This window comes from Dasypus novemcinctus, chromosome 8 (assembly GCF_030445035.2).
Source record: "Dasypus novemcinctus isolate mDasNov1 chromosome 8, mDasNov1.1.hap2, whole genome shotgun sequence".
In the NCBI taxonomy this organism is placed as follows: domain Eukaryota; kingdom Metazoa; phylum Chordata; class Mammalia; order Cingulata; family Dasypodidae; genus Dasypus; species Dasypus novemcinctus.
Genome location: NC_080680.1, coordinates 70,614,658 through 70,640,249, shown reverse-complemented (window position 1 = coordinate 70,640,249; position 25,592 = coordinate 70,614,658). Strand labels below are relative to the sequence as shown.

At 39.0% G+C, this 25,592-nt stretch overlaps 1 pseudogene; it reads left to right on the top strand.

Annotated features, from left to right (window-relative positions):
* Positions 1–4,873: 4,873 nt before the first annotated feature.
* Positions 4,874–25,592, top strand: part of LOC101419815 (6-phosphogluconate dehydrogenase, decarboxylating pseudogene) — a 35,679-nt pseudogene continuing 14,960 nt past the window's right edge.

Here is a 25,592-nt window from a genome sequence, read left to right as displayed (position 1 = left end):
TAACAGATGTACTGTGGCCTGGATATGGAGGTGTTTACCACAGTATAGTTAGTCTAACCAATTGATATGAGGTGGAGTATTTTTTTGTGGCATCTGGGATGGGAGGCTTGAAAGTCAGATCTCCATTTCCTTATGGAGCCATCTTCATCTCATGAGCTAGGTTGGGAGGCTCAGACAAAGAGTGAGCCAGCACTTGCTGTGGTCACTCTGTGGTACTACCCTCCTGCACTCCTAGTAATGTTTAGGTCTTGATCTTGATGGATCCTTCCTTCTGGTCAGTCTGACCTGTCTATTGATTGGGCAGGATATGGAGCAGGCAAAGTCCTGACTGACCACGTGCTTGGAGGGCACCAGGAGGAATTTCATCACGGAAAAGCCTTAGGGGTAGCCAGACATGAAGGAGAGAGTCACTGTCCAGGGTGACCAGTCATTCAAAGGGTCTTTGCTGTTGCTTCTCTGGCCAGCCAGGGCATTATTATCACGTTATTTTCATATTATATTTCACATGTGCTCTTACCTCGATGTCTTCCTCTTCCTTGTGGGGCTTACTGGCTTTAAGGAAGTTTGCGGTGGAACCTCCCTTCTTTCAGGGAGGAAAATCTATGGCACCCTCTTCACAAAGTGACTTGAAGGATTCTAGGTCACATCACCCTCTGTCATCTGGACTCAACTAGCCTATAATGCATTACTGGAATTTTTCCTCTTGGTGTATAATTGACTTGCAGAGGCCATAACCTGAGAAGTAGTAACAGGAGAAGACTTCTCCTTCCCTTCTGACCTTGAGTTCTGTTTATATTTTGATCTCCCTAGAGAGCCCAGGCACCTTCTTCCTACATTTAGATTCATGAGGAAGGGAATGACAAGTTTTTCATTTTGATATACATGCATATATTGTTCCTATTTTGAGTGCCTATTATGTACTAGGTACTACGCTAGATTATTTCACTTGCAGACTTTACCTCTTGTGATCTCCCTCATGACTTAGAATTTCAGAAATTGTTGGGGAAATGGGACATTCTTTTCCTTCCCTGCCTCCAGCCTTCAACTATGGGAGTCTCTCCCTAAGAAGGTTGGAAGACTCTTCTTGACAAGTCTGGTATTACTGTTGCCCTACTTCCACCAATACCAAAGTAGGGTTCAACAAGTACCCTTCAATCTGCTTCATTCTGGCTTCAACACCACCACCTCCTGACCTACTCTTCTTTCTCCAACCATCAGTTGGAGATGACTTGCTTTATTTTAATTTAGACAATTTTCCCCACTTCTTGGGTGCTCTAGCCCTTCTAACTTCATTTTTATAGTTACTGCCACTGTATCCTTGGATTCCTCATTACCTATCTTAGTGTACCCTTTCTATGGTCCATCCCCACTTATTACACATACCCAAGTACTCTTGCAGGCATCTATTCACAAACTAGAGCCTGAAATCCTTTATACTGAGAATATTAGAACCATGAGCTCTTTAGGGAAGAGATGCATAACCATCTCAACTCTGTATTTATCCCCTCCAAAAATCCTATGTTTTGACCAGGAAACATGGAGCTGCCAGAACTTGCTGTGAGATTCAGAATGGCACCTACCACTGGACAGAATTCCCCCAGTGAGCATTTACTGTCAAGTCAAGATCCCTTCCTGGATCCTTCACTCCCCTTTTCTCAGTCTTCAGGGCTTCCTATCACCGGGTGTTGGTTTTACCCTTTGCAAAATGAAGAAATGGAAGTTGACCATTATTTCTATGTGTGCTTCCCAAGTGGTCCCTTACAGTGACTGACTTTAAGGAAGCAGCAGTAGCTACTTTTCTGCTTGGCTGACGGCACTCTGCTGACAGCAAATGCCAAGCACATGCTGCTGACATATTCAGTGTTGAATGGAAAATCCTTCAAGGAGCAGGGCTGAATGCTTTGTAGGCGCCATAACTCCTCAAGCACAGTTGGAGTCTTTCTGAAAGACATTATTATTTACCCCTATGGTTCCATCTTTCTCCATCCTACTGTGAATGCCAAGATCTCCCCAATGCATTCTTTTTTGGGAAATCTTGATCCAGCCCTCTGGCCTAAATGTGTCTTGACTACCTCTTTTTGGCTGCAGCTCATTTTATCCCATAGCATCATTTTTCTGAGGCTCTTGCTCTTGGCAAAACTATGTGGGCAGTGACACAAATGGCTTCCAGGAAGTTTCCTCATTTGAGGGTTCATTTGTCCCTGTAGATGGTGGGTTCTTGGCTTTCAGACAATTAGTTGATATTTAAAGGTCTTCCTCCAAACTAGTATTATTTTCACTTGTCACATGAATTGAGCAATATCCTAAGGAATAAAATGAGGGGGAAATCCCCAGTGTTCAGTCATTTTGAAGTTCACCAGGGTTTCTGTAAGATTCTCTGTCTCATTGGCAGATCCTAGGTATTTTGTGGCTCCAGTTGAAAAAAACTCATTTCCCATGTTCAGGTGTGTGTGGGGGAGGAGAATTCACTTTTACAAGTGGGAAATCTTCCATGGAAAAACTTTAATGTTCTGAACCATTGCTGAATATATACACGAATAACTTCCTGACTTGGAGTTCCCCTCTCCATCTTTTCTCCAATCCTTTTAACCTGTTCTGTATGCCGTAATTCATATGCTGTTCCCATTTACTCTTACCTCCCAGGAGCTGAGATTCACCAAGGTGACATTACTCCCCCTTCCTGCCACCATTCCTTTGATTTTTGTCTTTTTGTTGTCTTTTTTTAAAACTTTATTGCACCAACATTATAACAATAAAAGTGTTTTTTATAAGTGAAAGATATAAATCTAACAAGTCAAGAAATCTTTTTCATTTTTTCATGCTCTTTTCCTGCCTCATTCATAAGTGCATGAGATATTTATATGGTTTTCATACCTGAGTAAAATTTTTATAGACTTGTATGATCTGCTGCACCTGGGATCAATTTCAGGGGCACCTGAGGGGTTGTCAATATTGATGATCAGTTACAAGGACCGTCTCTGTTTATAGCCATTTGCGAGTGGGGTATTTTCAATAGGGCTAGAAGTGGATACTTCCCTCTTAAACTCCTTTTTGGGTCTAAATACTGCTGCTCCTGAGCCTGGCCTCTCACAGTTAAAAATCAGAGAGTAGGGATTTGTTTTATGCTTTTTAAATGGTCTCTTCCAGAGGGAATAAGTCTCTAAAGGAGTGAGGAACTTTACCTCTGAGTTTAAGAGTTCTGCAAATCCTTTCTAATTATATTCCAAGAGAAAATATCCCAGAGAACATATTTCACGGAACTCCAGATGATGGAGGCCAAGAGAGAAATAGGATCAAATTTATTCACAAGCGACTTACTGAGCAATCACTCTTAGGTTCTCTCTAGAGATGGAGAATGCCAATGAGATGGAAATCAAACATGAAATTGTCCCACAACCAAGAGCGTAAAAGCTAGAGTATTAAAATTTGCAGGAATGTTGACTCCTAGGATACTTTTTTCCAGACTTTCTCTTAGGGTTTCATTCCTGCTTAATCCTTTCCAGTTGCCCACAGTTCTAGTTTCAGCTCTCCTTTGACCCTGCAAACTCTTTCTGGATCACCTTAGTCAGAGCCAGGACTGCTTCTACCTACTTTATGTGCAGTATTCTCAAGTCTGTTTCTTTAGATTAGGTTATGATATGTATTTTTTTAAAACATAAAACCATATTTTTTTAAATTATGAGGAACATATTACTATAAAAAGGCCAGAAAACAATAAAAAATATGGATATGAGCCAATCACACTACTAACATCTATGTATATATCCTTCTAAACCCCTGTCTTGTTTCTTTTATGTACCCTGGATTTTTGATGCACATAAACATACTGTTCTGTAGTCATGTGATCACAGCCATCTATCCAACCATGATCATTCTCTGGGCATGGTATCTTGGTCATCTCACCTAAACTGTGTACACTCAGTGTCTTGCTTCATTCAATCTCTGCTCAGCACTAGGCATCTCCTGTTATGAGTGACATCACCTAATAAGCCCTTTAAATCTGATAAGCCTGAGACTAATCCTAGAATCAGATTAGTATCCTTTATATCAATGTAGCCGTACCATGGACTGTCGATCCTTATATCACAAATATCTCTGGAATTTACTCAGTATCTCTTTATGTCATTGCCCTATTTTAGGCCTTGACTCATCTTGTCTGGATGACCTTGATTCAGGCCCCCACTCCAAATGATCGATCTTTCACACTTTGCCAATGTCATTTTTTCTAAAATGCAAATATGATCCAGCTATTCCTCTGCTTGAAAGCTTTCATGGGCTCCCCATTGCTTACCGGATAAAAATCCAGACTCCTTAGCAAAGTCTTTAATGCTGTGACCCCTGCATAGCTCTCATCTCATTTCTTATCTATTATCCCATCACTCCTCTTTTCATGAACTTTGGATCGACACTCACCAGACAATGTCTCCACATTTTTGTGCCTTCTATTCCCTTTCACTTGGAAGGTCTTTATCTTTTTCTATTCTTGGCTAAATTCCACATGTCCCTCTGCAGTCACTGTTGCTCAGCTACCCAGAACTTTTCTTGGACCATCACATATCTGATCATCTTCTTAGGCACCTGACTTAGAACCCATTGTGCTGGAGGTTGGAAAGAAACTTAGAGAGTTAGTGATGCATCTAATAAGGGAAACAGGGAAGGTTATCTAAGCAACTGCTAACAAAAGTGGGAGAGAACATATGGGTTCCACATCACTGGGACAGAGGCAGTGAAAGGTCATCACCCTTTTCCAGGTTGCAAATTGGTGGGGATTTTGTGGAGACTGGAGCAGAATGATGGGCAGTAAGAGCCAGTTCCTATTTTAGAGCTCCTCTTGCTTAGGTTGCTCTGTATGAGCAAGCACATATCAGTGGCCATGAAGACCTTCCTGGGAATTGGTCTCTTGGATGTAGCTGCTCTACTTGTCTTCATCCTGCTGCTAGCCTTGATGGTACCCCTTGTCCTCACCCATTCCAAACTGGTATCCTTACCCTGTTTTGTGTGTTCCAGAATGGGCTGGACTACAGGTTGGAGAACGGAGGCCTGCAGGTTTTACTGAGGACCACAGTCGTTAAAGATTCGAGGGTTGGAGGTCCCTGCACTGGGTCTCTTTGGTCATATTATGGTGTCATTGAGGGGGCTCCTCTGGTTATCTAATTGAATAGCTTTTAGTGTTCATAATTGGTCCAGAAATTTGTAGTGGGCACACTGCTGTGGGGAAAACAGCTGGTAATTTCCACAATCTCTTATTCAAGATCTTCTATACCTGTTCAAGTTTGACCTCCTCTTCATTTGCACATGCATATAATACTGTGTAGGCCCCATTCTTTCCAGAGAGATTGCAGGTGAGCTATAGGACTCCTATGAAGGAGAGGAAATGTTTTCTGAGGCCATGCACTTCCTCTCTTTATCTTGAATCTGAGTTCTAATCACCTCTGAGTCTTGCCTGGGTTATATCCTTTTTCACTCTCAGGATCCCTGAGCAGTAAACTGAGAATAAAACAACATCAACAAAAAAACCAAAAAGATAAGAAAACCCCAACTTTTTGTGTGTGCTTTTTATATAGTAGGCTGATCTCACCTCTGCTGATTTCTCTTCTGTGGTGGCACATTCAAGGTTGCTGAAGGAGAGACGTTACTCTCTTCATGGCTACCAGCCTAACATTCCAATGCTGTACCCTGATTGCCCAGAAGGATCCTATGGATAAAACCCTGCTCCTCTATCCTCACCCTCCCTCTTTAGCTGAGGGAAAGGTATGATTTTATCATTGGGGTTGGAGTCACAGGACTTCTGGAGTCTGCTTTGATTTTTCCTTATCTCCCACCGTGATTGCTGGTAGGCAGTGGCTTACTTGGTCTCCATTATCATTGCCTAGCATTGCTCTCTTTTATCCCTACAAATACCCCTGTCTCTTTGGTCTCTACTGCAGCCCACTGCATTCTTAGCCTTTCTCTCAATTTTCCCCATCATCGTTAATCTAGGCACTATGAAGCTGCAATGAATGAGTAAAATAAGGAGGCTCCTAGGTATGGTCAAGCTACCATGAAGCTACAGTGTTAGATTTTCATGGTTTCATTATATTGGTAAATCTGGATAAAGGCGTTAACCTTTTCCTTGTTATCTCTCCAAGTTAAAAAAAAAAAAAAAGGAAACACAATTAGTATTATCAGACTCAGCAGGCATTTGTCCCACTGCTCTTAATCCCCTGCCTGAGGGACAGAGCTGTTGGGCCAGGTTCATCAGACATGGCCAACCACCTTTAGCAAGAATTGGATTCCTTTCTCATTTAGTAATTTCTCTCTCTGTGCCTTAGTTTCTTCTTCTTTAAACACAAGGAAATGATATGTATTGGTATCTAGTTAGCCACTTCCACTTCCCTGATTGTTGCTTAATTAATTTATGGCTCTTGTTTCTGTTAACAAAAGTCACTCATAACAGTGTATATACAGGTAGGAGTTGCAGAGTTACACTGGGGAGAAGAGCTGGTTGGTTAGGGTGGAGTTGTTTGTGAGTTCTGGGCTTCCTCAATTTGTTGTCCTCCTGAAGGTCAGTAACAGCATAGTTCCCTGGCTTCTTGTTCTCTTTTTCTTTCTTTGAAGTGCACAGTCATGGATTCTCCTCACTGTTTTCTTCTGAGGGAAAACTCAACCTAGTTATCTTGGCTTTCCATGCCTTTCCCCACCCTATTGGACAGCTTTGATCTCTTCATGATGCAGATGATTCTTTAAATGTCTCTTCATGTTTAGGGACCAAGTGCATCCTGGGATGATCCCTTATGGTTGGATGTTCTTGCCTTTTTGGCTGGTATGTTCCTGGTGCTCAGGCACTTGATTGACACTTATTGAAGTGAGTGAACTGAACAAATCAACGGAGAGGCATCTTCCCTCTCACTGAGTCAGGAAGCAGCAGCACTCAATGGTCCTTGGGACCGATCACAGGACCCAGGTTGGCCCTTTCTCAACAGTCTTTGGCCTTCTCTGGAACTCTAGAGTAAACTCAGAAGTAGAGATACTTTCTGAAATATTCCTTTACCCCCTTATTTCCAAGGAAAACTCTCCCACTGGCTTGTTTTAAAGTCTTCTATTATGTAACTTCATTTAGGGATAAGTCACTTCCTCTGTTTGGGGAAGAAAATCTGGCTTGTCAAACTTTTTTTGTTAGAGAAGGTATAAATTTTGGTTGACAAGGGCAGAGGTTATCTTCATTTAGCATCTTTCTCATGTTATTAGATACCTGAACATATCTTCACAATATAAGGTTTTTCCTTATATTCTAGCATTTTAATAAAAGAACAAAAAGGCAAAATGACCCATGAAATTGTTGGCATTTTAACTCTCTATAGTCTTTTCTGATATTTGATTATATGTAGATATGTTTTTCATATAGATATAATCATAGTTTGGATCCAATTTTGTTGACTTAAAATGTTTCATTAAGTACATTCTCCTGTGTTATTATCTTTTAATGAATGTTTCTAATGACTGTATAATATTTTATTGATTTTATAAGGCATAATATATTTTGGTTTCTTGAAATGTTTACTGTTTTTTTGTGTGTTGCTATTATAAATATTAAACAGCTTTGTATGTGGTGCTTCTTTCATTTGATTACATTCCCTGGAGTTGGATTATTGGATTTCAGAGGGTGTGAAAGTTTGTATGGGTTTTATGTATTTTCTTTTTCCAAATGGGGAGGCTGGCATTTTTATACAACTGCCAGGAATCAGTGTGCCTCTAGCCATGGATGGGAACTGAATGGAGGACAAAATATGTGGGTGGCCCAGAGCAAAATGGTTGAACAAGTGATTTCTTACCCAAACAGGCAAACTCAGTTTCCCAAACCAAATAATCAAAGTGATTGTGTAATTAAATTCCCCAACTTATATCCCCCATTTGCCATCTTTTATTATCCCTTATTCTGTCTGAGACAACACATATCTTTCACTTATGCCTCCAACGAATCCTTGGAAATGCCCCTATTGGCTATCTCTTGCCAATGGTCTAGTAGGGAATACTTGTTTGATAATAAAGTTTATAGAAGCAAGCTTCCTGCTCTTTATTTCCTTGTCAATTTCTCCCCAAATAATAAATCCAATAATCAAATAACTTGTTTTTATTAAAAGTTTGAAAATTCTTAAAATATAAACATATACACCTCTTACCTTTATAAGGTATATAATAATTTGGCTGAGGGAGAGATCAAGAATCTCGTTCAATTTAAGATTCTAAGTTGAACTTTGATGTTAGGGTGGGAGAGTATGAGGTAGTTAAGAGCGGACTAAGATCTGCATTTCCCATAAGCCCAGGACTATCACCCAACTCAAAGAAGGGGGCTCTGAATGGAGAAACATGGGGCAATGCAGAGGGTTCTGGCAAGTGAGACATCTTTGGCAGTCAGAATAAAGGCAAGGGAACTGCACCTCTTGTTCCAGGCCATGGGTTTGCTGTCCTTCACTCAAATGTCCACTTACACAAGGGGAAGGGGGGAAATGGAGGCTGTAAGAAAGGAGAAAACTAACCCGTATCAGCAGGTCCGCCCGTGAGCCTGCTCCCCTAGAGCTTGCACCACACAGACGTAGTATGTGGGACTCAGCCTCACCTTCCTCCTTCAGGGCACCCTGAATCTCTTTTTTAAAAAATTTTTTATCCCCCCTTCCCCATGACTTTTTGCGTGTTGTCTGCTCTCTGTGTCCATTTACTGTGTGTTCTGCTGTGTCTATTTTTATTTCCTCTCCCCCCTTTCAGCTTGCTTTCTGTCTGCTCTCTGTGTCCATTCACTGGGTACTCTTCTGTGTGGTTTTTTGTTTTTTTTTTCGCTAGTCTCCCTTTTTTTTTTTTGTTCCGTCACCTTGCTGAGTAGGCTCTCTGTGGCACTTGCGGGCTAGGCGGTGCTCCACAGTGTCTGTGGGCCAGGCAGTTCTCCACAGCGTGCGGGTGAGCCTGCCTTCACAAGGAGGCCCTGGGATGTGAACCCAGGGCCTCCCATATGGTAGACGGGAGCCCAACTGATTGAGCCACAGCCACTTCCCACCCTGAACCTCTTTTACAATAAGACCTAAGATGTCCATCTCATTATTTTGGAGCCAGTGTAATAGGTCTAGGGATCAAACACAAAGATTTAAGAGATACTCAACACCAGGGCCAGGGAAAGCCTGAGGAAGTTCCTCATGGACCTCTGCCAAAATATTTTAAAATGAAAGCAGTACCTAATTTCTTGGGAAGGCTCTATGGGTAGTACTTTGGCAAAGGGTCCACAATTTGGAATTTTTTCTAAGCTGATTTGGAATGTTAAGGGCATCAAACCAATCTACTCTCTTTCCCTCAAAATGAGTTCTAGGACAATTTTCTCAATGATCTCTATACAAAGGTAGGCTGGGCCTAGAATTGCCTTAATTGAACTTTTAGATGGTAGGTAGTTACTCTTTTGTAACAATGGCCACTATGCCAAGGATAGGCTCTGTTCATCTAATTAACAAGTTATGATTTTCCCATTTCTGTTACCATTTAGATATTTAGATATACATGTAAAAGTGTGTCTAAATAAATGTCTAATATCTATATAAATCAGATAGATGGCATTATTACTACTTCTTTGGGTGAGGGGATTTGCCTGTTACCTGCAGATAATAAGCCAATCTAGAAACAATCCTGTATGTTATTAGTACCACAAGGATCTTATCTATTTAGCTCTTAATATTTGCTACTATTACCATGTGCTTACTAAATTCCATCTTTGTGCTAACTCCCTTCAATCTGCAAAATCTTAGTCTTCACAGTAATTCAATGTGCTAATTTTATTATTCCCATTTTACAGATAGGGAAACAGCACTGGACAGTTTAAGTTGTCCATGTCCCACAGCTGGGATTTGTTCTCTCAAAAACTAAAATGTAAATATAGATTAAATGTAGACACTCGGATTCCAGAGTTTGCTTTCCTAAATCACTACCGTGTGAGAACTCTCAGGAAATTAAACAAAACAAGGCAAGCAGGATGCAGAAGAAGGCACACACATATGTAAAGTTCATATCCAGGAAAATTTTGTTTGAAGGAAAATTGTTATTCTGAGTAGCCTTTCAGTGTGTGTTGGACTTGTGGGTGACATCTGGAGTTATTTGGGAATTGGAAAGATCCCATATTTGGCCACAGCATTTGGACTGAAAAGAGTTCTGAAAAGAGGATCTGAAAAGTTCTGAAAAGAGGATCCATGGAGGGGTGAAGCAAGTTCACAAGTGACGAACACAGCTAACATTTAGCTCTCTGTGCTATGTATGCTACTAAAAACCTTATATATAGAATCTTTTTTTTTTAAGATTTATTTATTTATTTCTCTTCCCGTCCCTCCCATCCCGGTTGTCTATTCTCTGTGTCTATTTGTTGCATCTTCTTTGTCCGCGACTGTTGTTGTCAGCGCACGGGAATCTGTACATCTTCTTGTTGTGTCATCTCTCCGTGTGTGCGGCACCATTCCTGGGCCGGCTGCACTTCCTTTCGCGCTGGGTGGCTCTCCTTACGGGGCACGCTCCTTGCGTGTGGGACTCCCCTACGCGGGGACACCCCTGCGTGGCACAACACTCCTTGTGCAAATCAGCACTGTCCATGGGCCAGCTCCACACGGGTCAAGGAGGCCCAGGGTTTGTACTGCGGACCTCCCATGTGGTAGAAGGATGCCCTAACCACTGGGCCAAGTCTGCCACCTATATATAGAATCTTAATTCTCTTGTTAGTGTATGAGGCTACTGCTATTAAATAGGAAAAAACTTAGAGACTGTGTAACTTTCGCAAAATCTCTTAGTTAACAAGTGGCAGAGATAGTCTAATTCATTGCCCTAAATTAACTACCCTTCATGACTTCATTTCCTTTATTTTGCTTCTAACCCAGGCAAAAAACTGTTAAGGCTGCCAATTGGAAGAATTGGCAGGGATAGATGAATAGTAGATTTCTGTAGGAAGATATGTGCCTTTGGAAATCCTGAGGGGTCTTCATTGAGAAGTAAAGCAAATACCGAATATGTTATTTTTACAGTCTATGTTGATTCAAGTGAAATTCTCTTGAACACTTTGATATGAGAGTAGTTTGTCTTCAAAATGGTTTAAGTATGTTATCTACTCTTGGAGTAATTAATGTTCAGGCATTTAAATTAAAAAAAAGAGAAACTCAGAACATTGAAAGAAATTGAATTTATATTTGCAAAATGGATTCCTGCAGTGTATTTATCTTTACTAAGCTCAATGTCATTATAACCAAATTATCAGAGCACACTCATCTTTTATATAAATGGAATTTCTTACCTCATTAATATAATGAAAGTTACATCCAGCAGGAAAATGCGTAGATTCTACTTTTGGTGTCCTTTGAAACCCCAGTCATATCACTGAAAACAAACTGGCTAAATCTACTCAATAAGCCTTTGATTTTAAAAGGTATTCATAATCTAGCATGTTGTTTTTACCTTGGTTGTTTATCTAGGGTAAGGTAAGTTCCTTAATTGTATGATATCAGAATAATACTGTCTGTATTACTAAATGTGATTGTGTTCCTTAAAGAGTTTCCTAGTTCTGTGTATTTAGAAAGCACTTATTTCCACTTGTCACTCACTGAAGCCTTCTGTGAGAATTTGAAATTCTTGCTTTCCAGTAAAAAACAGGAAACATTGATTCTACAAATTACAATCACTTTATAGTTCTAAAGCACTTCAACTAATATCACTGATTTTGAGTCAACAACTCTAGGGAGGCTAAGCAATGTGTTCAAAGGGCGCATAACTAACAGATGGCAAGCTAAGGATTGAAATCCATGATTTCTAATACCGGAATTACTAACACCATCCTGAGAAAGGATGACTGCTAATTTTGATACCAATTTTAAAATATTTTTGATGGAAATACTAAAAATCAATGAAAAAGAATAAACTAGTATACGTGCAACGACACAGATGGATCAGATATATTGTTGAGTCAATGATACAGGAGAATATACAATAATTCCATGTAAATGAAGTAAAAAAAAATTAACAAATTGAAGCCTTCCACTTCTAGCCAAGATGGAGTAACAAGGACCAGATTAACCCTCCCATCTGGAACAACTAAAATCCAGACTAACTGTGTGAAGCGACAGTTTTCAACACATTAGACAGCAGGCAATAAAGAACAGCTATCCTTGAGAGATGCGAAGTGAAGTAGGAGAAGCCACAGCCTCCTTCTGGGGAGACTTTCCAGATTGCAGCGCAGGTAAGGGGAACACAGGTAAAGCCCAGGAGTGTCCCTGAGTAGATGAGATAGAGCTGAGAATTCAGGAGGTCAATGTGGCTAGAGTTCACAGTTCCAGAATAAGAAAGAAGAGAAAGCTGGTCAGAGAAATAAGTCCAGAGGTTCAGAGAGTCCCCTTTGAGTCTTCAGCTGAGTATTAGCCAGCAGTTGCATATAAGGTAAGAACCTGTTAAAAAGGTTAGAGAGTACAGTCCTTGGGGATCACCTAGGACCAGAATGGTTTCTATCCCACCACCCAGAATATAACACCACACGATTCACCTTACTCAGAAGGGTATTACCTTAGTAATTGAGAAAAACCAGCCCTAGACTATATGCTACTCTGGTCTCACTTAATAAAGCTTAAAATAAGACCCAAAAGAATCAACTGTTTTCAAGAAGTTTAATCAGGTCCCAGAGCAAAATTCAAGAGTATTTATAGGAAAATACAAATATCCAGTGCATAACAAGATAAAATTCATAATATCTCGTATCCAATAAAGAAGATTATCAGGCGTGGAAAGAAGCAGGAATATAGCCCATAAGGAGAAAACCCGATCAATTGAATCTGACTCAGAAATGACACAGATGATAGAATTAATAGACAAAGAAATTAAATGTGACTATTACCATATTCCATATGCTCAAGAAGCTAGAGGAAAGATTAAACATGTTAGAGACATAGCAGATATATAAAAGACCCTAAAATAGGCAAAACTAATCTACAGTGATAAAGCTCAGAATAATGCTTCCTCTTGGAGAATATTAATGGGAGGGGGCATGAAGATGCCTTATGAGATGCTGAAAAGTTTTATATTTTGATATGGGTGGTTTTAGATGGGTGTATGCATATATAAGAACCCATTGAGCTGTATGCTTATGGTTTGTATACTTTATGCAAGATAAATCTCAAAGTATCACATACACTCTGGAATCTGTTTGCAAAAAAGATCAATCTATGTGAATAAATAGATCTTTTATTCCATTGGATGGACCAAAGTGGATGCATGTCCGCAAGAGTCTATAATTCTAAAAGGAGCAAAGTTTAGATATGATCAATTAGATAGATACTAACTGCATCATAGGGATTTTGTCTACAGTTATGTTAATCCCAACTGGTCAGTGATGGCAAGATTCATATTAGTTGCTCAATAAATGTTGTTGATTGCCATTATTTCTTGCCAGGTTTTGTCTGTGAAGGAATGAGATACAGAGATTTGGGAAGAAAATTGATGTGCTTTGTTTTATGCATGTAGGAGGAGAGATATAGGAGAGAGTCTAGCTTTATGAGAATAAAGATGCCTGTTTTCTCAGGCAATCCATACCTGTGGTACAGAATAAATATGGTCAGGAAGCAAGTTTTTAACCTCAGTAAACCAACCAGCCCCTTTCAAGAGATTGAACATGTGGGGATAAAGGGAAGTGGGGACCTAGGGCATTCTCCATCTTCACATGGGAGTCCAAAATATCAATAAAAGTAGACTTCCAGAGTTGCAACTCCTACTCTCTGGTTCGTTGGACTTACCCAGGTCAGCTAAAAGGGAGGTGAAGATGGTCAACCACCACACCAGGGAGCCAAGAGTGCCTACAACTGCAAGCCGAAGAATTGCATTCAACATCCATGTGGAATCTAAGTCCCCTCTTGATATAGAGGTGGAGTGGACATTACCACCCCAGGGTCCACAGAATGGAGGAATAAAATATGGATTAGAGTGGATTTACTGATGTTCTACTATAAAACTGTTGTGACTAGTAATAGAAGAAACTGTAGCATTGATGTGGAGAAAGTGGTCACAGTAGTTGTTGAGGGCAGGGAGAGGGAAGAAGAGATGTGATGTGGGAGCATTTTTGGGACTTGGAGTTGTCCTAAATGATATTGCAGAGTCAGATGCTGGACATTATATATCCTACCATAACCCATCAAATGTACTAGGAGAGAGTGAGAACTACAGGGTAAACTATTATCCATGTGGTGCAGCATTGCTCCAAAATGTGTTTGCCGAGTGCAATGAGTGTGCCACAATGATGGGGGAGGTTGTTGGTGTGGGGCGAGTGGGGTGGCAGGGTGGGGGTATACGGGAACCTCATGTTTTTTTAATGTAACATTTTTTGTGATGTATCTTCAAAAAAATACAATTTACAAAAATGATGGGGGTGGGGGAGTGGGTTATATGGGAACCTCTTATGTTTTTTAATATAATGTTCTATGTGATCTATTAACTTTAATAAGAAAAATGTGTTAAAAAGAAAAAAGTAGACTTCCATCATTTCTGTCTCTGCATTACCTCCACCAAATACTAAATGCAGGCCACTGAAGAAATAGCTCTCCATAGGTAGTTCATCTAAGATGCCTATTTCCATGATTTTCAGGGGAATTCAAAACTAAGATTGTTCTGGAGTATTCTACTTCTGTAATCAAAGACAGATGCAAATTCTACATTAGAAAGTATCCCTCACCTAGAATTCCAGTCCTCCACACTTTAAGCAAAGTAGTGGGTCAAATTATAGATCTGAGAGCAAGAAGCCAGATTTCTTTCCCCTTAAAGGAGGGACATGTTGGATGGGGTTTCTTAGAGATAAGAGTAAGTTTTTCCTGAATATTGTTATTAATTAAAATGATAATCCTCACTCATATCCCAGTGTAGGAGAAGAGAAAGTCTTGGCAATTTGAGTTTTGATATTACTGTGTGACTTTTTTTTTTTCAGTGAATTGCCAATTAGGCTTTGCATTAGAGTGTCCTGTAGGAAGTTTTCCCTGTATGCTGTTTTTTCCCCTGACATTTGAAAGAAGAGCCTTGGCAGTGGCCAAAAGGGAAGAAAATGAAAGCACTAGACGGTTTTGTGTACTAACCTTACCCTGGAAACATTTGTGGTGGTAGTCATTGGTAGAGATGCTTGATTTTTGTGGGTAATCCTGGGAAGTACTGTGATCCACCACTGGCGAATCACCTGGATAGGGTAAAACTAGGGTTGCAATAATAGAGATCTGTACTTCTCTGATTCTGTCCATTCTCCACACATTCTGCATTAATCTTGTCTCCGTATTTCTTCTAACTTATTCAGGAAGTTTCTGAGGCTATCCCTTTGGGTGCTTTATTTTTTTTATTTTTTACTTTATAATTATGTCTTTTCCCTCCTTTCCTGTTCTGGCTGTCTGATATTAATGTCATCAAAGCTGTTGTGGTAGATTGATTATGTTGACCATTAAATGGTCTCCCTGCCCCTTGCCCTGTATTTTGTAGGGTTCTCCAGTTCTGATTCTGGGCTTGGCCATGTGACTTGCTTTGGTCAGTGGGGCTTGTAAAACACTTTGAAGCTTCTGCTTCCTCTCTTTCTCCTCTGCCTGAGAACATGCCCAGGTTAGTCTCCTGGAGGATTAGAGACTATGTGAGCTGAGTCCATTGTGAGAGTTCACTGGAAGCCCCAGAATGCAAATACTTGAGGGAGCCCAGCCTGGACCAGCAGAACTACCTAGTCATCTCTTAAGCTAAAAAAATGCAAATTGTTTTAAAACACTGCAGCTTTATCATAACAATAGATTACTGTTGTCTTTGCCAGTGCCATGAATCTCTGAGATAGGCCCGCATCTATTTCTCTCATATCACATATTGAGGCTTGTGTTCTGGTCACTGTTTACTTTCTGAGTTCCTATAGTCATCCCAAGTAGGAGAAGTGTCCTTCAACCTGCCCCTGAAAACACTGTTGCTTTGTTCTCTATCAATGTTGTGTATGATCTAGAGGCCTGACTTTTTTTCCCCCAAACACGAACCAGCCAAAAGTATAGAGAATCCTATAATAGACATCAGTTTTATATTCCTACCACCCAGATTTAATACATATCTTACTAATTTGCAAATGATTTTCTAATATTTAAGATTTTTTCATCTATTTTCATAAATAAGTTTGGTCTATACTTGTACTATTCTTATAAATTTATTATAGCAAGTTTATGTTAACCTCATAAAAATGGTTTGGGACATTTCCCTCTTATTTTCTGAAAAAGCTTTTATAGGATAGGTATGATCTGTGACATAAAAGTTAGATCATATTCTCTTGCAAAACTATTAGAGCCTATATTTTGAGGAGGAGATATTTTTTGACCCATGATCAGTTCTTTTGATGCCTATTGGTTTATTCAGTTTTTCTGTTCCTTCTTTAGTCTGTTTTTATAATTTATATATATTTTAGAGATTTTATTGGCATAAAAACCTATACTCTGTATTTATGTTCCCTTTTAGGTCCTAATATTAATTTATGCGATTGATACCTTTTTTTGGTGATCAGTCTTCTATTGGTTTGTCCATTGTTTTAGTATTTTCAAGAGATGCTTTCTTTGACTTTTTTCTGTTGTTCCCTTTCTAGCTTGTTGAACTGAGCAATTCGTGAATTTCAATTTTTCCTTCTGTAAAAACTTAATTTAAGGCTATAAATTTACCTGGGAACTACTTTTTCTGTCCTATTACACAAAATTAACACATTGTTCTTTTATTATCACTTAATTTTAAATGTGTTGGACATTGCAACTTTTAACCCATAAGATATTATGGTTGGGACAAATGGGTTTTATTATATATGTATTAAATATATATTTTTATTAAATATGACATAAATTATGGTATATTCTTCAATGCTTAACACACATACCTAACTAAAATTTTCTAACAAGACAAAATCATTCTTGGTCACTTTTTCTGCTCTTTAATACAAGTACTTTAGCATAATTAGTTATTATTTAAAAAAATTTTTTTTTCTTTTTGTTATTTTTAGCATCCACAATTCCCATCTTCCTGGTTATTTTCAGAGTTTCAGTTCTACTTTATTTTAACACAAAAATTAGATATTTTAATAATCAAAGTTAACTAATTGCAACTTTTTAAAATAACTTCTGTGCATACCATTATTTCTTTTTTCTCTTCTCTGGACTCCCTTTTTTTGCTGAGGTATTTCCTTTTGTAATTTTTAAGCAAGAAACTGTAGAAACTTAGTTTATATGTATATATATATATATATGGATATCTTTGAACTTTTTTGAGTATTAGTTTAACTATATATAAAATGTTTGGTGACATATTTTTCTCTCCACATGTTGGAGATGTTGCTCCATTGCCTTCTGCTCTATATTATTGCTGATTAGATGTAATTTTCAGTCCAATTGTCATACTTTTTAGTCATTTTTTTCCAGGACTGTTTAGGATTTTCTTTTTATCCTTACTGTTTTACATTTTCAAAAGATGTCTTAATGTAAATTTACTTTTACTTATCTTGCCGATCTCTCAGGCTTTTAATCTTCCAGTATTGCTTCTCTGCTATTCCCTCTCTTCTTGAATCTCCCATTCGATATATGTACATATATATATGTTTTGGATCCCTTTACTCTACCTCATATGTCTTCTCTTTCATATTTTTGATAACTTTATTTTACTGTGCAACATTTGAGATCATTTCTTTCATGTCTTATGCTACACTTTACTATTATTCTCTCTTTAACTGTCTCTGGCATTTATTTCATCTGTATTTTAAATTTCAGTAACCCTGTAGTTTGTTCAGAATCTGACTGGTCCTTTTATGTTAAATTTGATTTATTTCTTCCTGTTTTTGTTTATTTATTTTGTTTTTCCTTCTTCCTGTTTTTGTTTCATAATCTTGTGGTCATCTTAATGGATTTATTCCTCTGTACCTTTAAGTATATAAAATCTTTTAAAGTTTATTTTGTGATTGCTCCATTACTCTCACTTGGGAAGGGGTGGAGTAGGGTGTACGAATAATTCTTGCTGATTTTGTTGGCTTTCTTGGAATTAGATTTCTCTTGTGGCTGGAACTTTATTTGCAGGCTTATCTCGAGTTAGTGTTTCTCTTTATATTCCACCCTGAATGGCGTTCTCCACTGGGTTTCCTAGGTTTCCAGTCCACCATCAGGCCTTATACTGATGACTGAGAGCTCCTGTTGTAGTAAAATGTTGAGGATGGTACCTATCCAGTCTATTTCAAGGGTCCTCAAGACCCCTCCCCTCACATTCAATGATTTGCTACAAGACCTCAAGGGACTCAGCATACAGTTGTGCTCATGGTTAACATTTATTACAGCAAAAAGACACATAATTGGACTAGCAAGGGAAAAAGACTGGCAGAGACTGGATAAATCCATGCACAAACATCCTTCTGTTCTCTCTCGCCCATGAGAAGACACACCAGGTATGGTCCTTTCTTCAGCAGCAAAACATGAAGTGTGTGTGCAATATTTCTGCCCAGGAGAGTCTGTTAGAGACTCAGTGCCAGTATTAGTTTCCTAGGGCTTTTGTAGCAAATTACCCCAAACTTGCAGCTTAAAACAACAGAAATTTACTCTCTCACAGTTCTGAAAGCTAGAAGTCAGATGAAAGTGCTGGCAGGTTTCTTCTGGACACTTTGCAGGGACAGCTGTTGCCTGCTCCTTTCCTAACTTCTGGTGGCTACTGACAATACTTGGCTTTCCTTGATGTGTAGATTCTCTGCCTCCACTCTTCTGGCTGCCTTTTCTATGTGCCTCTGTGTCTCAAATCTCCCTCTGCATTTCACTTGTCATTGGATTGAGGGCCCACTCTAAATACAGGAAAACTTCATCTCAATGTTCCTTAACTTAATTACAGCAAAGTCCGTTTTAGAAATAAGTTCATATTTATAGGTTCTGGGGGTTTAGGACTTGGACATGAATTTCTGGGGGCCACTACTCTATTCACTACAGTGCCCAAGGTTTTTATTGGGAGCTGATGTCCAACTAGACATCCGTTGTCTAGAATGTACCTAAATTCCAGACTCCCACAAGGAAAGCAGATGTTCACCATAAATCACATCGTTTGTACAGTCTAGGCACAGTGAAACAGCCTTATCAGTTAGGGAATGATTAGAGTGCCCAATCCTCAGAGCCAGCCAAGGGCCAACCTGGCAAGCAGGCCTTTCTAAATATAGCAACCTCAGGCCTGCGATATAAACTCTTTTCTCTAAAGTTTGCCTCCTTAGAATTTAGCTAAGATAACTATGTTTACAACAAAATTATCATTAGGACCCTAGGGACAAACCGGGGGTCAACCTGCAGTATTGACAAAGTCATGTCCTCGGAGTTCTGGATTTAGCCAGTTAAAACAAATCCCATTAACCATAAAGATCTATCTGAAAAAGCCTGAAGGCTTCCTCATATAATGTGCCTTTCCCCAGCTTGCAGCTTTTGCAGGAACCACTAGTTAGAAATCTATCAGTAGTATAGAGCCAATCAGCAGCTTGATTTCAGATGTTTCTGTTAGAGAACATGTCCTTTTCCATGGGCATCTATAGGTAATCCAGACAATCCAAAGAGCTTCCATGCTGTGTTTACTCACTGAGGGAAATCCTTAATCTGCAGCAGACCCAGATTCTGAGTTCATTGACGAGAGTGATCTCATCTGATTTCAGTTAAGTTCAGCTAGTACTAAGGCTGAAACACCAATAGCAGACAATCAGGTTTCAGTTTAGAGATTGGTCTAAGGAATCAGGATCTATGAACTCAGGATTAAAAAACAAAACACTGGCTTTTACTCTGCAGTAGCAAAGTCGAGATAGGTGTGTTCAAAGGGTGAGACAGCTGTGTTTTAAGACCAAGTGACAAGGCTGCTCTAAGTCCCTTTACTTTTGAGTCCAAATTGACCCACTCTAAAACATACACATCAGGTTAGAAAAATCATCGGCCTCTAAGGGTCAGGCATTTGATTTCAATGAGAGCTCATTAACATACTAAAAACTGATTTTCAAACTCTAGAAGTATATTTTCATCTGATGATTGCCTCTCTTTTCATGTCCCCCCTCCCCTTTTTTAAACAGTCCAATAGAAAAAAATCAGATTTGTTCTGCTTTCAATACTCAGAGTTTAAATTTCATTTCTCCTACTCATGGCAAAAAAACAGGCTTGTATCTTACTAACAGTTTTCATTTGCAGCTTTCCCTGTTGAGATGATTCCTTTAGTGTTAATAAAATTACAAGTATATGATACTTTTCATCAATTTTTACCATTCACAGGTGCAATAGCCACAAAATTCAAAGCTATTTTTTTAAATCAATATTTTTATTGCCCGCTTTGCTCCAAGCCTGGGCAGTAAATACAGCATTTATAGGGTTAAAATTATGGCTGCTGGGAGATCCCTGCTGGGCTGATTTAGGGAAGGTGCTGAAGCTAGGCTTGACCTATTCAGCATTTTTTAATCCTTTGTGGAGGAGAAAGCAACGAATGAACTAATTTTTATTTTCTTTGGTCCATCCCAAACCCATCTATGGGAATATTTGCATCCTTTCTCATCTCACACAGAGGACAACATAAAGAGTAAAGTCATCAGCTGGTCTTCACTCTCTTTTTTCCCCCCACTATAGCTAGTTGGACAAAAGAAGTGAGGATATCCAATGAGCCAACACTCTTGGCTCTATCATTTTCACATTCCACAGGTAACTTTTACTTCTCATAATAGGCACTGTTAGATATCATGGGTAAGTCTAGATCCATCTAGGTATAAGGGTTTTGTTGTATTTCCTTGCCACTTTTTTTTTCAAAATACTACTATAGCCATAGTTCAGTGAGTTGTAATTATTCTAGCAAATCCCACCACTGCCACTATAATAGGATTCATGTGACTCATCATATACTTGAATTCATGGCTAAAGTATATTACAGTGAAAGGATACATGACAGGATTATTAAGGGGAAAAACACAGTCTGGAGAAATCCATTTATAAGCTTCCTTATGTTCTCTCCCTTTCATAAAGAGACACAATGAACATGCTCATTACTAAGGCAGTGAAGAATCTAATAACGTGGGTGCAATGTTTTTGCCCAGGAGAGCACATTGGAGAATCAATATCTATGACCTTTTGTTGGGGGCTGATCATGTAGGTACCTTCTGCCTACCCAAACTAAAATGCCAGACTTCCAGAAGGAAAGCAGATTTTCATCGTAAATCACATTGTTTGTACAAACATTGTAGGCACAATGAGCTGTCCTTATCAGTTAAGGAATGGTTTTAGTGCCGAATTCCCAGAAATCAGCTAAGGCACAACTTTGTAAACAGGGCAAAGAAACTGAGACCTGACGTTGTAACTCTTTTCTTTACACAATCACTGAGTCAAGAGGTGGCACAACCTAGGTTATGACTGAGACACTGTATATGCCTCAGCTTTCCCTGAACTTCTTGGGCATTCAGCTTTATGTAGAACATAGCCTCTGGAAAAACTTAACTAAATATTTTTTACTCTTTTTGGACAAGGAGGTCCCATCATAGCTGTTGATTTCAAGCAGAGAGACCAGCTGGGTCCTTTGTGCTGTTATATGTAAGAGAGGGGATTTTAGTCTGACTCCTCTGACAGACTTCAGACCTGGAGCCCTGAACACTGTTTTGTGCTCTAGTTTACTTTTTCCTCTACAAAGATGGAACTGTGTGTTTTAGATTTTCTTTTAAGAATTGTCACCTATTGTTGCTATTTGTTGGAAGCAAAGCATGATGGGGAGGGGAGGCTTAGAGTGTAAACTTATAATGCCATCTTAGCCAGAAGTTGTCTTTTAAATTTTTAACACATTTTTGTAGCTTTCTCTACCATGGTTCAGGACCATCAAAGACAACCAGTAAATCCTGATTTGGGTAGGGGTGCTAGCAGTTCTTTTGATAAGCTTCCTACTCAAATACAGGAATCACACCAATACATCTTTATAGATTCTATCTTAGAAACCTTATAAAGTAGCTCATTCCATTACTGGACCACTCCATTTGTTTGAAAAGTTTTCTCTCAAGCTGAAATCTTTCTTACCAGCTGTCAAACATTTTTTTCTTGGTTTTCTGTGATATGACATAAGCACAGCTTCTCCCATATAGTTATTTCAAATGTATTCAGTAATTTTAAAATAATTTTCAGATACCTTTTTTGTTTTCCCTTTTCTAGTTCCTTCAATTTATCCTTATAGGATAAGAGTTTCTGGATACTTGTTATTTTGGGTATATTTTCTGGATGCTCTTGAGTTTGTGTTATTTTTAAAACCTGGTATTGGAACTGAACATGACATTCAGGTAAGGTATGGCTGACTTATGCTCAGTGATTTCTACTACTGGTGATTTCATGACCTATACATCACATTTCTTTAGTGAACTTTGAGTTACCCCTTACTTGTAGCCTTTTAAACTGACTACACTTTCATATTAGTTTTATGAACCCAAATCTCCTATTTGTTTTTCATTGGTGAAGAAAGTCTTCCTAGGCAGGTGTACTGGCACAACTGATTTTTTTTTTTTTTAAACCCCAACTCAGGGATTTAGTATATTTCTTCTTATCACTATTATTTTACCTTCAGAAACTTGTTTGCTCCTGACCAGATCATTTCAAACTTTGATTCTGTCACCTGTCATCTTGGCCAGCTTTATGTCACCTGAAATTTTGCCAAGGGTGCCAATCTTTGGTGTCAAATTGATTTGAAGTTGCTGGACTGGCCTGCTGCAAATGACACAACTAAATGGATCTTTCAATCTGGTGCTCCTCAGATATTTTTGTTTAAAAGACAGAAACACCAGTAGTGATCTTTGTTCTATTATTACTCTGTCCTTTTATTTTTTAAAGGTTTAGTTTCTTAAGTTAGTTGTTTCTTCTAGTTGTCATTGCTATGCACTATAGCTGCATTCACTATCAAAAATTCACTACCCCTGACTTTTTGGATTCACAAGTACTATAAAGTTAAAACTGTCAATATATATATTTAAAGACATTGTTCTCTGAGGGATAGAATTATAAAACACTGTTTATTTAACCCTTCAAAAGTGAATAAAACTTATTTCCACCCAGACATTGATTGGGAATTGGCTTCAAGAATTAGGTTTTCCAAAGAACAAGGTAGTAACAGAAATGACCCATCCTTCCCTTCCTCAGGTGGACTGGTGTGGCTTTTCCCTCTGTAATTCCTGTTTAGCAAAACTGTATGTCAAGACATTTCAAAATTTCTAAAATCAAGCGAACTATGCAATAGAATGATAATTGAATGAGAAAACTGTCATTTGGATAGTAGCATAAAAAGTTTATTATGCCTTTGATATTCAAAAGATTTCAAATGCTGGCAATGATCAGAAAACTTGTCTAAGAAAATGAGGTTTTAAATATATCCACATTCGAGGACTTTAAGAAGAAAAAGTTCGTTGGTAAGTCTGTTGATACTTTTTGGTATAAATTATGGGTATACCAAAAAAGTAAACTTGAGTTGGCTTTTATGTCACAACTCTGTATGTGGCAGAATGATTAGTTAAATTGATTTTTTCCTCCTAATATTCACCTCTCCCCCCCAGCCTCTCTCCATGTTCAGGATTTAGCAGAATTTTTGTTTACTTTTCCTCTGGCATTTTGGTAGATCCCAAAGCAAAAGCAGCCTGAAGTTTTTGCCACATTCTGCCTTCTGTAAAAGCATAAGCCCTTTGTAGAGATAAATGCTGGGTATTCCAGAGCAGGAAAGGGAAGAGCAAAGGCTTTTGATGTCCACAACATTCATCGTATCTGGATGCAGGAGAGGCTGAGGGACCTTAGGTAGGAGGTCCCTTCCTGTGAGGAGGGATACCACTTGGGGCAGCAACATCTGAGGAGGCCTCAGGGTTATTGATGCTATTCAGGAGAATGGTGTCCAGCTTCCAATCAGATTTTCAGGAACCATACATGGCACAGAAACAGATACCTATGGATCTCACGGAATGAGTTGGCCAATAGGGATGTCACTTATCATTGGAGATTAGCTTGGTCACCACAAAAATGTCTTGGATTCTGTGAGGGTTTGAAAGGGGAGGAAACCTCAATAATGACTGAGAATTTCCCTTCAGTCTGGTGGGATGGGTACTTGGGTCTGAATGCAGAGACTGTAAAGAAAATATAGTGATATTTAGAGTATACCTGAGTTTGTGGACTATGATACATAATGACCTAAGCATAAACATCTATCTTAACGTCTCTTAGTATATTGATTTACTAAGCAAACTTTTTTGCAGGAAAATGGGGTTAGAGAGGAAGCTGACATTTGAGTGCTTACTATATACCAGGTCCACTGTATTGCAATTCATTGGCTTAATTTGTAGAGGTCTTAGTGGATAGTTATTATCTCCATATGCCCACTGAGGAAGAAAAGTGTTTTAGTTTCCTTGGCTGCTCAAGCAAATACAATGCAATGCTTTGACTTAAACAATGGGAATTCATTGTTTTGTGGTCTTGAAGCTTAGAGAAGTCCAAATCAAGGCAACATCAAGACGATGCTTTCTTTCTGAATACTGGCATTCTGGGACTGGTTGCCAGTGACCATTCTTCCTTGGCTCCACTGTCACATAGCAATTCACATGGTGGCTTCTTCCGGGTTCTCCCTTCTGAGTTTCACTGACCATCAGCTTCTTGCTTCCTGTGGCTTCCTCTCCGTTTGAATTTCATTCTGCTTATAAATGACTCCAATAATAGGGTTAATACCTATCTTTATTTAAATTGAGCCATAACTTGACTGAAGTAATCTTATCAAAAGGCCCTACTTACAATAGGGTCATGTCACTCACGCAGGAATGTTTGTGAATTGTTTTTTCTGGAGTACATAGTTATAAACCATCATACAATGTAAGAGTTGATTAAATATTTATCATATTCTTACACATCTAGATCATATTCTAACACATCCAGTAAGTGGTGGAGCTAAAATGAAACTCCAAGTCTGGAACATTTCCAAAGCTTCCTTGTAAAATTTAAATGTTCTCTGCCTGGTACTTGGTAATTAGGCTACTTTACAGTCAATAAGCAATTCGCAAATGCCATCCTCTTGTCATTCTCCACCTTGCCTTTCCAAATTAGGGAGACTGACCCTGGACTCTTACATGTGATTGGAAAAACCTGAGCTGGCTTCTTAGGGATGCTCACATTTTAACCTTCCCTAGATGCATTTCCTCTAATCCTCAGCGTTTCTTTCATTCCTTGGTGACCCATAACAGATCCTGAGCAATACATTGTTTTACAGACCTACGGTATAGTCTCAAGACTGTGCTGTGACAGCAGATCAGATGGTTTCAGTTAAACTGCAACCCATGTGGAAACAGGAAAATGAAACTTTGCTCTGTTCTACACAGAAACCATCAATAGGAAGTCCCTTTCAGAGGAGAAAAAGAGGAGGGGTGGCGGAGAGTATAGCAGCAGCTTTTCCCTTGTTTTGAAAGTGAACAAACCTGCCACTCCTGTGACAGCCATTTAATTTATGCAGCTAAAATCCTTTTCATGAAGAGCAAGAGCTTAAAGTTCAGATGACAGGTGATAGGATATCTCTCCCTCATCCTTCTCCCCACCCCACACCTGTTCAAAGCCCAG